Below are 13,882 nucleotides of genomic sequence, written 5' to 3' on the forward strand. Positions count from 1 at the left end.
CTGTGGTCTTTCTGGGCTGCTGCGGCTGGATTGGAGGGGGGCGTGGGCAAGAGGGAATCACATGCTAAGTACCGAGCCTGGGGAATGATGGGATAGTTGCAGCCTCCCACTCTGGGGACCTATCCAGAGACAGGGCAGTAGGCCCTGGCCAGGTGACATGTCTGCTCCTTTCCATCGCCCCCCCTGGGGCTGTGGCCTGGCTGCCAGCCTCTTGCCTCGCCCTAGCCTTCCCAGGCCCAGACTCTGGCTGAGGACCCCAGGCCGTGGCCCGGCGAGGGCTCTGCCCGGCGAGGGTTCTGTCTGCAGCGTTTGGGAGCGTTCGTGAGGGGCTCGGGGCGAGAACCCCTGCTCACTTGCAGGCCTGTTTGTCCCTGGCTTTCAGCCACAAGCAGTCGACTGGGGCCTAGCCAGGCAACATGTCACTGCATACCTCTAGAGGGGGCCTCAGTGGCAGCTCTTAGGCTTCCAAAGCCCCAAATCTCTGCTTCTGGGCCCAAAGTGGGCATGGCAATCGCCCTTCTGTGAGTGCTGTAGCCCTGGCTTTAACCCCGTGTGAGCAAGGTGCAGCATAGCGAAAGCAGGGCCCTGATTGGCGCTGCCGGTGGGCGTGGACATGCAAATTTTGCTGGCCGGCCGAGGCCTGTGGGAAGCTGCTGTGGGTAGCTGCGCGCTTTCCAAAGTGGGCACAGGGGCCTTGGCTGGTCACCTTGCGCCCCAAAATGCCCATGCTCTGCCTCGCCCGGCCTCAGGCCTAGCCTGTGTGAATGCCACCCTCGCCCTGCGGGGAGATGCCCAGCGGCCCGCCCTCGCCCTGTCCCCTTCCAACTCATACTTACCTGGCAGGGGAGACACCATGATCACGAAGGTGGTTCTCCCAGGGTGAGGCTCATCCATTGCACTTCGGATGTGCTGACCCCTGCGATGTCCCCAAATGCGGGATACTCGACTGCATAATTTCTGGTAGTGGGGGACTGCGTTCGCGCTTTCCCCTGATCTCTGGTTTCAAGAAAGACAAAAAGGAAAAAAAAATAAAAAGGAGTCTGGAGCACCCTTTGACGTTTCTTGTGGTCCGTCCAGGGTGCTGTAAGCTGGCTGGAATGGGGAGTGGGCGAGGGCCAATTAGTTATGCAAATTTACAAGCCTGGGGGATGCTGGCTTAGGGCTTAGAAACGTGCTTCTGGGCCCGATTTCGACCTGGCAAGCACTCTGTTGTGCTTGCGAAAGCCTTTGCTTGTGCACAATTTGGAGGGCCTGAAAAATCTGCTGTTGGGCCCGATTTCGGCCTGCCAAGCCCTCTGGTGTGCTTGCTGTAGCCCTGGCTTTGCCCCCGTGTGAGCAAGGTGCAGCATAGCGAAAGCAGGGCCCTGATTGGCGCTGCCGGTGGGCGTGGACATGCAAATTTTGCTGGCCGGCCGAGGCCTGTGGGAAGCTGCTGTGGGTAGCTGCGCGCTTTCCAAAGTGGGCACAGGGGCCTTGGCTGGTCACCTTGCGCCCCAAAATGCCCATGCTCTGCCTCGCCCGGCCTCAGGCCTAGCCTGTGTGAATGCCACCCTCGCCCTGCGGGGAGATGCCCAGCGGCCCGCCCTCGCCCTGTCCCCTTCCAACTCATACTTACCTGGCAGGGGAGACACCATGATCACGAAGGTGGTTCTCCCAGGGTGAGGCTCATCCATTGCACTTCGGATGTGCTGACCCCTGCGATGTCCCCAAATGCGGGATACTCGACTGCATAATTTCTGGTAGTGGGGGACTGCGTTCGCGCTTTCCCCTGATCTCTGGTTTCAAGAAAGACAAAAAGGAAAAAAAAATAAAAAGGAGTCTGGAGCACCCTTTGACGTTTCTTGTGGTCCGTCCAGGGTGCTGTAAGCTGGCTGGAATGGGGAGTGGGCGAGGGCCAATTAGTTATGCAAATTTACAAGCCTGGGGGATGCTGGCTTAGGGCTTAGAAACGTGCTTCTGGGCCCGATTTCGACCTGGCAAGCACTCTGTTGTGCTTGCGAAAGCCTTTGCTTGTGCACAATTTGGAGGGCCTGAAAAATCTGCTGTTGGGCCCGATTTCGGCCTGCCAAGCCCTCTGGTGTGCTTGCTGTAGCCCTGGCTTTGCCCCCGTGTGAGCAAGGTGCAGCATAGCGAAAGCAGGGCCCTGATTGGCGCTGCCGGTGGGCGTGGACATGCAAATTTTGCTGGCCGGCCGAGGCCTGTGGGAAGCTGCTGTGGGTAGCTGCGCGCTTTCCAAAGTGGGCACAGGGGCCTTGGCTGGTCACCTTGCGCCCCAAAATGCCCATGCTCTGCCTCGCCCGGCCTCAGGCCTAGCCTGTGTGAATGCCACCCTCGCCCTGCGGGGAGATGCCCAGCGGCCCGCCCTCGCCCTGTCCCCTTCCAACTCATACTTACCTGGCAGGGGAGACACCATGATCACGAAGGTGGTTCTCCCAGGGTGAGGCTCATCCATTGCACTTCGGATGTGCTGACCCCTGCGATGTCCCCAAATGCGGGATACTCGACTGCATAATTTCTGGTAGTGGGGGACTGCGTTCGCGCTTTCCCCTGATCTCTGGTTTCAAGAAAGACAAAATGGAAAAAAAATAAAAAGGAGTCTGGAGCACCCTTTCTCGTCTTCTGTGGTCTTTCTGGGCTGCTGCGGCTGGATTGGAGGGGGGCGTGGGCAAGAGGGAATCACATGCTAAGTACCGAGCCTGGGGAATGATGGGATAGTTGCAGCCTCCCACTCTGGGGACCTATCCAGAGACAGGGCAGTAGGCCCTGGCCAGGTGACATGTCTGCTCCTTTCCATCGCCCCCCCTGGGGCTGTGGCCTGGCTGCCAGCCTCTTGCCTCGCCCTAGCCTTCCCAGGCCCAGACTCTGGCTGAGGACCCCAGGCCGTGGCCCGGCGAGGGCTCTGCCCGGCGAGGGTTCTGTCTGCAGCGTTTGGGAGCGTTCGTGAGGGGCTCGGGGCGAGAACCCCTGCTCACTTGCAGGCCTGTTTGTCCCTGGCTTTCAGCCACAAGCAGTCGACTGGGGCCTAGCCAGGCAACATGTCACTGCATACCTCTAGAGGGGGCCTCAGTGGCAGCTCTTAGGCTTCCAAAGCCCCAAATCTCTGCTTCTGGGCCCAAAGTGGGCATGGCAATCGCCCTTCTGTGAGTGCTGTAGCCCTGGCTTTAACCCCGTGTGAGCAAGGTGCAGCATAGCGAAAGCAGGGCCCTGATTGGCGCTGCCGGTGGGCGTGGACATGCAAATTTTGCTGGCCGGCCGAGGCCTGTGGGAAGCTGCTGTGGGTAGCTGCGCGCTTTCCAAAGTGGGCACAGGGGCCTTGGCTGGTCACCTTGCGCCCCAAAATGCCCATGCTCTGCCTCGCCCGGCCTCAGGCCTAGCCTGTGTGAATGCCACCCTCGCCCTGCGGGGAGATGCCCAGCGGCCCGCCCTCGCCCTGTCCCCTTCCAACTCATACTTACCTGGCAGGGGAGACACCATGATCACGAAGGTGGTTCTCCCAGGGTGAGGCTCATCCATTGCACTTCGGATGTGCTGACCCCTGCGATGTCCCCAAATGCGGGATACTCGACTGCATAATTTCTGGTAGTGGGGGACTGCGTTCGCGCTTTCCCCTGATCTCTGGTTTCAAGAAAGACAAAAAGGAAAAAAAAATAAAAAGGAGTCTGGAGCACCCTTTGACGTTTCTTGTGGTCCGTCCAGGGTGCTGTAAGCTGGCTGGAATGGGGAGTGGGCGAGGGCCAATTAGTTATGCAAATTTACAAGCCTGGGGGATGCTGGCTTAGGGCTTAGAAACGTGCTTCTGGGCCCGATTTCGACCTGGCAAGCACTCTGTTGTGCTTGCGAAAGCCTTTGCTTGTGCACAATTTGGAGGGCCTGAAAAATCTGCTGTTGGGCCCGATTTCGGCCTGCCAAGCCCTCTGGTGTGCTTGCTGTAGCCCTGGCTTTGCCCCCGTGTGAGCAAGGTGCAGCATAGCGAAAGCAGGGCCCTGATTGGCGCTGCCGGTGGGCGTGGACATGCAAATTTTGCTGGCCGGCCGAGGCCTGTGGGAAGCTGCTGTGGGTAGCTGCGCGCTTTCCAAAGTGGGCACAGGGGCCTTGGCTGGTCACCTTGCGCCCCAAAATGCCCATGCTCTGCCTCGCCCGGCCTCAGGCCTAGCCTGTGTGAATGCCACCCTCGCCCTGCGGGGAGATGCCCAGCGGCCCGCCCTCGCCCTGTCCCCTTCCAACTCATACTTACCTGGCAGGGGAGACACCATGATCACGAAGGTGGTTCTCCCAGGGTGAGGCTCATCCATTGCACTTCGGATGTGCTGACCCCTGCGATGTCCCCAAATGCGGGATACTCGACTGCATAATTTCTGGTAGTGGGGGACTGCGTTCGCGCTTTCCCCTGATCCCTGGTTTCAAGAAAGACAAAATGGAAAAAAAATAAAAAGGAGTCTGGAGCACCCTTTCTCGTCTTCTGTGGTCTTTCTGGGCTGCTGCGGCTGGATTGGAGGGGGGCGTGGGCAAGAGGGAATCACATGCTAAGTACCGAGCCTGGGGAATGATGGGATAGTTGCAGCCTCCCACTCTGGGGACCTATCCAGAGACAGGGCAGTAGGCCCTGGCCAGGTGACATGTCTGCTCCTTTCCATCGCCCCCCCTGGGGCTGTGGCCTGGCTGCCAGCCTCTTGCCTCGCCCTAGCCTTCCCAGGCCCAGACTCTGGCTGAGGACCCCAGGCCGTGGCCCGGCGAGGGCTCTGCCCGGCGAGGGTTCTGTCTGCAGCGTTTGGGAGCGTTCGGGAAGGCGTGAGGGGCTCGGGGCGAGAACCCCTGCTCACTTGCAGGCCTGTTTGTCCCTGGCTTTCAGCCACAAGCAGTCGACTGGGGCCTAGCCAGGCAACATGTCACTGCATACCTCTAGAGGGGGCCTCAGTGGCAGCTCTTAGGCTTCCAAAGCCCCAAATCTCTGCTTCTGGGCCCAAAGTGGGCATGGCAATCGCCCTTCTGTGAGTGCTGTAGCCCTGGCTTTGCCCCCGTGTGAGCAAGGTGCAGCATAGCGAAAGCAGGGCCCTGATTGGCGCTGCCGGTGGGCGTGGACATGCAAATTTTGCTGGCCGGCCGAGGCCTGTGGGAAGCTGCTGTGGGTAGCTGCGCGCTTTCCAAAGTGGGCACAGGGGCCTTGGCTGGTCACCTTGCGCCCCAAAATGCCCATGCTCTGCCTCGCCCGGCCTCAGGCCTAGCCTGTGTGAATGCCACCCTCGCCCTGCGGGGAGATGCCCAGCGGCCCGCCCTCGCCCTGTCCCCTTCCAACTCATACTTACCTGGCAGGGGAGACACCATGATCACGAAGGTGGTTCTCCCAGGGTGAGGCTCATCCATTGCACTTCGGATGTGCTGACCCCTGCGATGTCCCCAAATGCGGGATACTCGACTGCATAATTTCTGGTAGTGGGGGACTGCGTTCGCGCTTTCCCCTGATCTCTGGTTTCAAGAAAGACAAAAAGGAAAAAAAAATAAAAAGGAGTCTGGAGCACCCTTTGACGTTTCTTGTGGTCCGTCCAGGGTGCTGTAAGCTGGCTGGAATGGGGAGTGGGCGAGGGCCAATTAGTTATGCAAATTTACAAGCCTGGGGGATGCTGGCTTAGGGCTTAGAAACGTGCTTCTGGGCCCGATTTCGACCTGGCAAGCACTCTGTTGTGCTTGCGAAAGCCTTTGCTTGTGCACAATTTGGAGGGCCTGAAAAATCTGCTGTTGGGCCCGATTTCGGCCTGCCAAGCCCTCTGGTGTGCTTGCTGTAGCCCTGGCTTTGCCCCCGTGTGAGCAAGGTGCAGCATAGCGAAAGCAGGGCCCTGATTGGCGCTGCCGGTGGGCGTGGACATGCAAATTTTGCTGGCCGGCCGAGGCCTGTGGGAAGCTGCTGTGGGTAGCTGCGCGCTTTCCAAAGTGGGCACAGGGGCCTTGGCTGGTCACCTTGCGCCCCAAAATGCCCATGCTCTGCCTCGCCCGGCCTCAGGCCTAGCCTGTGTGAATGCCACCCTCGCCCTGCGGGGAGATGCCTAGCGGCCCGCCCTCGCCCTGTCCCCTTCCAACTCATACTTACCTGGCAGGGGAGACACCATGATCACGAAGGTGGTTCTCCCAGGGTGAGGCTCATCCATTGCACTTCGGATGTGCTGACCCCTGCGATGTCCCCAAATGCGGGATACTCGACTGCATAATTTCTGGTAGTGGGGGACTGCGTTCGCGCTTTCCCCTGATCTCTGGTTTCAAGAAAGACAAAAAGGAAAAAAAAATAAAAAGGAGTCTGGAGCACCCTTTGACGTTTCTTGTGGTCCGTCCAGGGTGCTGTAAGCTGGCTGGAATGGGGAGTGGGCGAGGGCCAATTAGTTATGCAAATTTACAAGCCTGGGGGATGCTGGCTTAGGGCTTAGAAACGTGCTTCTGGGCCCGATTTCGACCTGGCAAGCACTCTGTTGTGCTTGCGAAAGCCTTTGCTTGTGCACAATTTGGAGGGCCTGAAAAATCTGCTGTTGGGCCCGATTTCGGCCTGCCAAGCCCTCTGGTGTGCTTGCTGTAGCCCTGGCTTTGCCCCCGTGTGAGCAAGGTGCAGCATAGCGAAAGCAGGGCCCTGATTGGCGCTGCCGGTGGGCGTGGACATGCAAATTTTGCTGGCCGGCCGAGGCCTGTGGGAAGCTGCTGTGGGTAGCTGCGCGCTTTCCAAAGTGGGCACAGGGGCCTTGGCTGGTCACCTTGCGCCCCAAAATGCCCATGCTCTGCCTCGCCCGGCCTCAGGCCTAGCCTGTGTGAATGCCACCCTCGCCCTGCGGGGAGATGCCCAGCGGCCCGCCCTCGCCCTGTCCCCTTCCAACTCATACTTACCTGGCCGGGGAGACACCATGATCACGAAGGTGGTTCTCCCAGGGTGAGGCTCATCCATTGCACTTCGGATGTGCTGACCCCTGCGATGTCCCCAAATGCGGGATACTCGACTGCATAATTTCTGGTAGTGGGGGACTGCGTTCGCGCTTTCCCCTGATCTCTGGTTTCAAGAAAGACAAAATGGAAAAAAAATAAAAAGGAGTCTGGAGCACCCTTTCTCGTCTTCTGTGGTCTTTCTGGGCTGCTGCGGCTGGATTGGAGGGGGGCGTGGGCAAGAGGGAATCACATGCTAAGTACCGAGCCTGGGGAATGATGGGATAGTTGCAGCCTCCCACTCTGGGGACCTATCCAGAGACAGGGCAGTAGGCCCTGGCCAGGTGACATGTCTGCTCCTTTCCATCGCCCCCCCTGGGGCTGTGGCCTGGCTGCCAGCCTCTTGCCTCGCCCTAGCCTTCCCAGGCCCAGACTCTGGCTGAGGACCCCAGGCCGTGGCCCGGCGAGGGCTCTGCCCGGCGAGGGTTCTGTCTGCAGCGTTTGGGAGCGTTCGTGAGGGGCTCGGGGCGAGAACCCCTGCTCACTTGCAGGCCTGTTTGTCCCTGGCTTTCAGCCACAAGCAGTCGACTGGGGCCTAGCCAGGCAACATGTCACTGCATACCTCTAGAGGGGGCCTCAGTGGCAGCTCTTAGGCTTCCAAAGCCCCAAATCTCTGCTTCTGGGCCCAAAGTGGGCATGGCAATCGCCCTTCTGTGAGTGCTGTAGCCCTGGCTTTGCCCCCGTGTGAGCAAGGTGCAGCATAGCGAAAGCAGGGCCCTGATTGGCGCTGCCGGTGGGCGTGGACATGCAAATTTTGCTGGCCGGCCGAGGCCTGTGGGAAGCTGCTGTGGGTAGCTGCGCGCTTTCCAAAGTGGGCACAGGGGCCTTGGCTGGTCACCTTGCGCCCCAAAATGCCCATGCTCTGCCTCGCCCGGCCTCAGGCCTAGCCTGTGTGAATGCCACCCTCGCCCTGCGGGGAGATGCCCAGCGGCCCGCCCTCGCCCTGTCCCCTTCCAACTCATACTTACCTGGCAGGGGAGACACCATGATCACGAAGGTGGTTCTCCCAGGGTGAGGCTCATCCATTGCACTTCGGATGTGCTGACCCCTGCGATGTCCCCAAATGCGGGATACTCGACTGCATAATTTCTGGTAGTGGGGGACTGCGTTCGCGCTTTCCCCTGATCTCTGGTTTCAAGAAAGACAAAATGGAAAAAAAATAAAAAGGAGTCTGGAGCACCCTTTCTCGTCTTCTGTGGTCTTTCTGGGCTGCTGCGGCTGGATTGGAGGGGGGCGTGGGCAAGAGGGAATCACATGCTAAGTACCGAGCCTGGGGAATGATGGGATAGTTGCAGCCTCCCACTCTGGGGACCTATCCAGAGACAGGGCAGTAGGCCCTGGCCAGGTGACATGTCTGCTCCTTTCCATCGCCCCCCCTGGGGCTGTGGCCTGGCTGCCAGCCTCTTGCCTCGCCCTAGCCTTCCCAGGCCCAGACTCTGGCTGAGGACCCCAGGCCGTGGCCCGGCGAGGGCTCTGCCCGGCGAGGGTTCTGTCTGCAGCGTTTGGGAGCGTTCGTGAGGGGCTCGGGGCGAGAACCCCTGCTCACTTGCAGGCCTGTTTGTCCCTGGCTTTCAGCCACAAGCAGTCGACTGGGGCCTAGCCAGGCAACATGTCACTGCATACCTCTAGAGGGGGCCTCAGTGGCAGCTCTTAGGCTTCCAAAGCCCCAAATCTCTGCTTCTGGGCCCAAAGTGGGCATGGCAATCGCCCTTCTGTGAGTGCTGTAGCCCTGGCTTTGCCCCCGTGTGAGCAAGGTGCAGCATAGCGAAAGCAGGGCCCTGATTGGCGCTGCCGGTGGGCGTGGACATGCAAATTTTGCTGGCCGGCCGAGGCCTGTGGGAAGCTGCTGTGGGTAGCTGCGCGCTTTCCAAAGTGGGCACAGGGGCCTTGGCTGGTCACCTTGCGCCCCAAAATGCCCATGCTCTGCCTCGCCCGGCCTCAGGCCTAGCCTGTGTGAATGCCACCCTCGCCCTGCGGGGAGATGCCCAGCGGCCCGCCCTCGCCCTGTCCCCTTCCAACTCATACTTACCTGGCAGGGGAGACACCATGATCACGAAGGTGGTTCTCCCAGGGTGAGGCTCATCCATTGCACTTCGGATGTGCTGACCCCTGCGATGTCCCCAAATGCGGGATACTCGACTGCATAATTTCTGGTAGTGGGGGACTGCGTTCGCGCTTTCCCCTGATCTCTGGTTTCAAGAAAGACAAAATGGAAAAAAAATAAAAAGGAGTCTGGAGCACCCTTTCTCGTCTTCTGTGGTCTTTCTGGGCTGCTGCGGCTGGATTGGAGGGGGGCGTGGGCAAGAGGGAATCACATGCTAAGTACCGAGCCTGGGGAATGATGGGATAGTTGCAGCCTCCCACTCTGGGGACCTATCCAGAGACAGGGCAGTAGGCCCTGGCCAGGTGACATGTCTGCTCCTTTCCATCGCCCCCCCTGGGGCTGTGGCCTGGCTGCCAGCCTCTTGCCTCGCCCTAGCCTTCCCAGGCCCAGACTCTGGCTGAGGACCCCAGGCCGTGGCCCGGCGAGGGCTCTGCCCGGCGAGGGTTCTGTCTGCAGCGTTTGGGAGCGTTCGGGAAGGCGTGAGGGGCTCGGGGCGAGAACCCCTGCTCACTTGCAGGCCTGTTTGTCCCTGGCTTTCAGCCACAAGCAGTCGACTGGGGCCTAGCCAGGCAACATGTCACTGCATACCTCTAGAGGGGGCCTCAGTGGCAGCTCTTAGGCTTCCAAAGCCCCAAATCTCTGCTTCTGGGCCCAAAGTGGGCATGGCAATCGCCCTTCTGTGAGTGCTGTAGCCCTGGCTTTGCCCCCGTGTGAGCAAGGTGCAGCATAGCGAAAGCAGGGCCCTGATTGGCGCTGCCGGTGGGCGTGGACATGCAAATTTTGCTGGCCGGCCGAGGCCTGTGGGAAGCTGCTGTGGGTAGCTGCGCGCTTTCCAAAGTGGGCACAGGGGCCTTGGCTGGTCACCTTGCGCCCCAAAATGCCCATGCTCTGCCTCGCCCGGCCTCAGGCCTAGCCTGTGTGAATGCCACCCTCGCCCTGCGGGGAGATGCCCAGCGGCCCGCCCTCGCCCTGTCCCCTTCCAACTCATACTTACCTGGCAGGGGAGACACCATGATCACGAAGGTGGTTCTCCCAGGGTGAGGCTCATCCATTGCACTTCGGATGTGCTGACCCCTGCGATGTCCCCAAATGCGGGATACTCGACTGCATAATTTCTGGTAGTGGGGGACTGCGTTCGCGCTTTCCCCTGATCTCTGGTTTCAAGAAAGACAAAAAGGAAAAAAAAATAAAAAGGAGTCTGGAGCACCCTTTGACGTTTCTTGTGGTCCGTCCAGGGTGCTGTAAGCTGGCTGGAATGGGGAGTGGGCGAGGGCCAATTAGTTATGCAAATTTACAAGCCTGGGGGATGCTGGCTTAGGGCTTAGAAACGTGCTTCTGGGCCCGATTTCGACCTGGCAAGCACTCTGTTGTGCTTGCGAAAGCCTTTGCTTGTGCACAATTTGGAGGGCCTGAAAAATCTGCTGTTGGGCCCGATTTCGGCCTGCCAAGCCCTCTGGTGTGCTTGCTGTAGCCCTGGCTTTGCCCCCGTGTGAGCAAGGTGCAGCATAGCGAAAGCAGGGCCCTGATTGGCGCTGCCGGTGGGCGTGGACATGCAAATTTTGCTGGCCGGCCGAGGCCTGTGGGAAGCTGCTGTGGGTAGCTGCGCGCTTTCCAAAGTGGGCACAGGGGCCTTGGCTGGTCACCTTGCGCCCCAAAATGCCCATGCTCTGCCTCGCCCGGCCTCAGGCCTAGCCTGTGTGAATGCCACCCTCGCCCTGCGGGGAGATGCCCAGCGGCCCGCCCTCGCCCTGTCCCCTTCCAACTCATACTTACCTGGCCGGGGAGACACCATGATCACGAAGGTGGTTCTCCCAGGGTGAGGCTCATCCATTGCACTTCGGATGTGCTGACCCCTGCGATGTCCCCAAATGCGGGATACTCGACTGCATAATTTCTGGTAGTGGGGGACTGCGTTCGCGCTTTCCCATGATCTCTGGTTTCAAGAAAGACAAAATGGAAAAAAAATAAAAAGGAGTCTGGAGCACCCTTTCTCGTCTTCTGTGGTCTTTCTGGGCTGCTGCGGCTGGATTGGAGGGGGGCGTGGGCAAGAGGGAATCACATGCTAAGTACCGAGCCTGGGGAATGATGGGATAGTTGCAGCCTCCCACTCTGGGGACCTATCCAGAGACAGGGCAGTAGGCCCTGGCCAGGTGACATGTCTGCTCCTTTCCATCGCCCCCCCTGGGGCTGTGGCCTGGCTGCCAGCCTCTTGCCTCGCCCTAGCCTTCCCAGGCCCAGACTCTGGCTGAGGACCCCAGGCCGTGGCCCGGCGAGGGCTCTGCCCGGCGAGGGTTCTGTCTGCAGCGTTTGGGAGCGTTCGTGAGGGGCTCGGGGCGAGAACCCCTGCTCACTTGCAGGCCTGTTTGTCCCTGGCTTTCAGCCACAAGCAGTCGACTGGGGCCTAGCCAGGCAACATGTCACTGCATACCTCTAGAGGGGGCCTCAGTGGCAGCTCTTAGGCTTCCAAAGCCCCAAATCTCTGCTTCTGGGCCCAAAGTGGGCATGGCAATCGCCCTTCTGTGAGTGCTGTAGCCCTGGCTTTAACCCCGTGTGAGCAAGGTGCAGCATAGCGAAAGCAGGGCCCTGATTGGCGCTGCCGGTGGGCGTGGACATGCAAATTTTGCTGGCCGGCCGAGGCCTGTGGGAAGCTGCTGTGGGTAGCTGCGCGCTTTCCAAAGTGGGCACAGGGGCCTTGGCTGGTCACCTTGCGCCCCAAAATGCCCATGCTCTGCCTCGCCCGGCCTCAGGCCTAGCCTGTGTGAATGCCACCCTCGCCCTGCGGGGAGATGCCCAGCGGCCCGCCCTCGCCCTGTCCCCTTCCAACTCATACTTACCTGGCAGGGGAGACACCATGATCACGAAGGTGGTTCTCCCAGGGTGAGGCTCATCCATTGCACTTCGGATGTGCTGACCCCTGCGATGTCCCCAAATGCGGGATACTCGACTGCATAATTTCTGGTAGTGGGGGACTGCGTTCGCGCTTTCCCCTGATCTCTGGTTTCAAGAAAGACAAAATGGAAAAAAAATAAAAAGGAGTCTGGAGCACCCTTTCTCGTCTTCTGTGGTCTTTCTGGGCTGCTGCGGCTGGATTGGAGGGGGGCGTGGGCAAGAGGGAATCACATGCTAAGTACCGAGCCTGGGGAATGATGGGATAGTTGCAGCCTCCCACTCTGGGGACCTATCCAGAGACAGGGCAGTAGGCCCTGGCCAGGTGACATGTCTGCTCCTTTCCATCGCCCCCCCTGGGGCTGTGGCCTGGCTGCCAGCCTCTTGCCTCGCCCTAGCCTTCCCAGGCCCAGACTCTGGCTGAGGACCCCAGGCCGTGGCCCGGCGAGGGTTCTGTCTGCAGCGTTTGGGAGCGTTCGTGAGGGGCTCGGGGCGAGAACCCCTGCTCACTTGCAGGCCTGTTTGTCCCTGGCTTTCAGCCACAAGCAGTCGACTGGGGCCTAGCCAGGCAACATGTCACTGCATACCTCTAGAGGGGGCCTCAGTGGCAGCTCTTAGGCTTCCAAAGCCCCAAATCTCTGCTTCTGGGCCCAAAGTGGGCATGGCAATCGCCCTTCTGTGAGTGCTGTAGCCCTGGCTTTAACCCCGTGTGAGCAAGGTGCAGCATAGCGAAAGCAGGGCCCTGATTGGCGCTGCCGGTGGGCGTGGACATGCAAATTTTGCTGGCCGGCCGAGGCCTGTGGGAAGCTGCTGTGGGTAGCTGCGCGCTTTCCAAAGTGGGCACAGGGGCCTTGGCTGGTCACCTTGCGCCCCAAAATGCCCATGCTCTGCCTCGCCCGGCCTCAGGCCTAGCCTGTGTGAATGCCACCCTCGCCCTGCGGGGAGATGCCCAGCGGCCCGCCCTCGCCCTGTCCCCTTCCAACTCATACTTACCTGGCAGGGGAGACACCATGATCACGAAGGTGGTTCTCCCAGGGTGAGGCTCATCCATTGCACTTCGGATGTGCTGACCCCTGCGATGTCCCCAAATGCGGGATACTCGACTGCATAATTTCTGGTAGTGGGGGACTGCGTTCGCGCTTTCCCCTGATCTCTGGTTTCAAGAAAGACAAAAAGGAAAAAAAAATAAAAAGGAGTCTGGAGCACCCTTTGACGTTTCTTGTGGTCCGTCCAGGGTGCTGTAAGCTGGCTGGAATGGGGAGTGGGCGAGGGCCAATTAGTTATGCAAATTTACAAGCCTGGGGGATGCTGGCTTAGGGCTTAGAAACGTGCTTCTGGGCCCGATTTCGACCTGGCAAGCACTCTGTTGTGCTTGCGAAAGCCTTTGCTTGTGCACAATTTGGAGGGCCTGAAAAATCTGCTGTTGGGCCCGATTTCGGCCTGCCAAGCCCTCTGGTGTGCTTGCTGTAGCCCTGGCTTTGCCCCCGTGTGAGCAAGGTGCAGCATAGCGAAAGCAGGGCCCTGATTGGCGCTGCCGGTGGGCGTGGACATGCAAATTTTGCTGGCCGGCCGAGGCCTGTGGGAAGCTGCTGTGGGTAGCTGCGCGCTTTCCAAAGTGGGCACAGGGGCCTTGGCTGGTCACCTTGCGCCCCAAAATGCCCATGCTCTGCCTCGCCCGGCCTCAGGCCTAGCCTGTGTGAATGCCACCCTCGCCCTGCGGGGAGATGCCCAGCGGCCCGCCCTCGCCCTGTCCCCTTCCAACTCATACTTACCTGGCCGGGGAGACACCATGATCACGAAGGTGGTTCTCCCAGGGTGAGGCTCATCCATTGCACTTCGGATGTGCTGACCCCTGCGATGTCCCCAAATGCGGGATACTCGACTGCATAATTTCTGGTAGTGGGGGACTGCGTTCGCGCTTTCCCATGATCTCTGGTT

The 13,882-nt window shown here is 60.0% G+C and overlaps 15 non-coding genes across 15 annotated transcripts; all 15 read left to right on the plus strand.

The window, feature by feature from the left end:
* Positions 1-828: 828 nt before the first annotated feature.
* LOC146864859 (U1 spliceosomal RNA) lies at positions 829-992 on the plus strand. The gene has a single exon (XR_014976919.1). It is a non-coding gene; the product is annotated as a U1 spliceosomal RNA (small nuclear RNA).
* Positions 993-1,607: 615 nt separating this feature from the next.
* On the plus strand, positions 1,608-1,771 carry LOC146864860 (U1 spliceosomal RNA). The gene has a single exon (XR_014976920.1). It is a non-coding gene; the product is annotated as a U1 spliceosomal RNA (small nuclear RNA).
* Positions 1,772-2,386: 615 nt separating this feature from the next.
* Positions 2,387-2,550, plus strand: LOC146864861 (U1 spliceosomal RNA). The gene has a single exon (XR_014976921.1). It is a non-coding gene; the product is annotated as a U1 spliceosomal RNA (small nuclear RNA).
* Positions 2,551-3,447: 897 nt separating this feature from the next.
* On the plus strand, positions 3,448-3,611 carry LOC146864862 (U1 spliceosomal RNA). The gene has a single exon (XR_014976923.1). It is a non-coding gene; the product is annotated as a U1 spliceosomal RNA (small nuclear RNA).
* Positions 3,612-4,226: 615 nt separating this feature from the next.
* Positions 4,227-4,390, plus strand: LOC146864863 (U1 spliceosomal RNA). The gene has a single exon (XR_014976924.1). It is a non-coding gene; the product is annotated as a U1 spliceosomal RNA (small nuclear RNA).
* Positions 4,391-5,295: 905 nt separating this feature from the next.
* On the plus strand, positions 5,296-5,459 carry LOC146864864 (U1 spliceosomal RNA). Its single transcript, XR_014976925.1, has one exon. It is a non-coding gene; the product is annotated as a U1 spliceosomal RNA (small nuclear RNA).
* A 615-nt stretch (positions 5,460-6,074) lies between these two features.
* On the plus strand, positions 6,075-6,238 carry LOC146864865 (U1 spliceosomal RNA). Its single transcript, XR_014976926.1, has one exon. It is a non-coding gene; the product is annotated as a U1 spliceosomal RNA (small nuclear RNA).
* A 615-nt stretch (positions 6,239-6,853) lies between these two features.
* On the plus strand, positions 6,854-7,017 carry LOC146864866 (U1 spliceosomal RNA). Its single transcript, XR_014977394.1, has one exon. It is a non-coding gene; the product is annotated as a U1 spliceosomal RNA (small nuclear RNA).
* Positions 7,018-7,914: 897 nt separating this feature from the next.
* On the plus strand, positions 7,915-8,078 carry LOC146864867 (U1 spliceosomal RNA). Its single transcript, XR_014976927.1, has one exon. It is a non-coding gene; the product is annotated as a U1 spliceosomal RNA (small nuclear RNA).
* Positions 8,079-8,975: 897 nt separating this feature from the next.
* On the plus strand, positions 8,976-9,139 carry LOC146864868 (U1 spliceosomal RNA). Its single transcript, XR_014976928.1, has one exon. It is a non-coding gene; the product is annotated as a U1 spliceosomal RNA (small nuclear RNA).
* Positions 9,140-10,044: 905 nt separating this feature from the next.
* LOC146864869 (U1 spliceosomal RNA) lies at positions 10,045-10,208 on the plus strand. The gene has a single exon (XR_014976929.1). It is a non-coding gene; the product is annotated as a U1 spliceosomal RNA (small nuclear RNA).
* A 615-nt stretch (positions 10,209-10,823) lies between these two features.
* LOC146864870 (U1 spliceosomal RNA) lies at positions 10,824-10,987 on the plus strand. Its single transcript, XR_014977444.1, has one exon. It is a non-coding gene; the product is annotated as a U1 spliceosomal RNA (small nuclear RNA).
* Positions 10,988-11,884: 897 nt separating this feature from the next.
* Positions 11,885-12,048, plus strand: LOC146864871 (U1 spliceosomal RNA). The gene has a single exon (XR_014976930.1). It is a non-coding gene; the product is annotated as a U1 spliceosomal RNA (small nuclear RNA).
* Positions 12,049-12,929: 881 nt separating this feature from the next.
* Positions 12,930-13,093, plus strand: LOC146864872 (U1 spliceosomal RNA). The gene has a single exon (XR_014976931.1). It is a non-coding gene; the product is annotated as a U1 spliceosomal RNA (small nuclear RNA).
* A 615-nt stretch (positions 13,094-13,708) lies between these two features.
* Positions 13,709-13,872, plus strand: LOC146864873 (U1 spliceosomal RNA). Its single transcript, XR_014977445.1, has one exon. It is a non-coding gene; the product is annotated as a U1 spliceosomal RNA (small nuclear RNA).
* The last annotated feature ends 10 nt before the right edge of the window (positions 13,873-13,882 follow it).

This window comes from Triturus cristatus, chromosome 2_1 (assembly GCF_964204655.1).
Source record: "Triturus cristatus chromosome 2_1, aTriCri1.1, whole genome shotgun sequence".
Classification (NCBI taxonomy): Eukaryota; Metazoa; Chordata; class Amphibia; order Caudata; family Salamandridae; genus Triturus; species Triturus cristatus.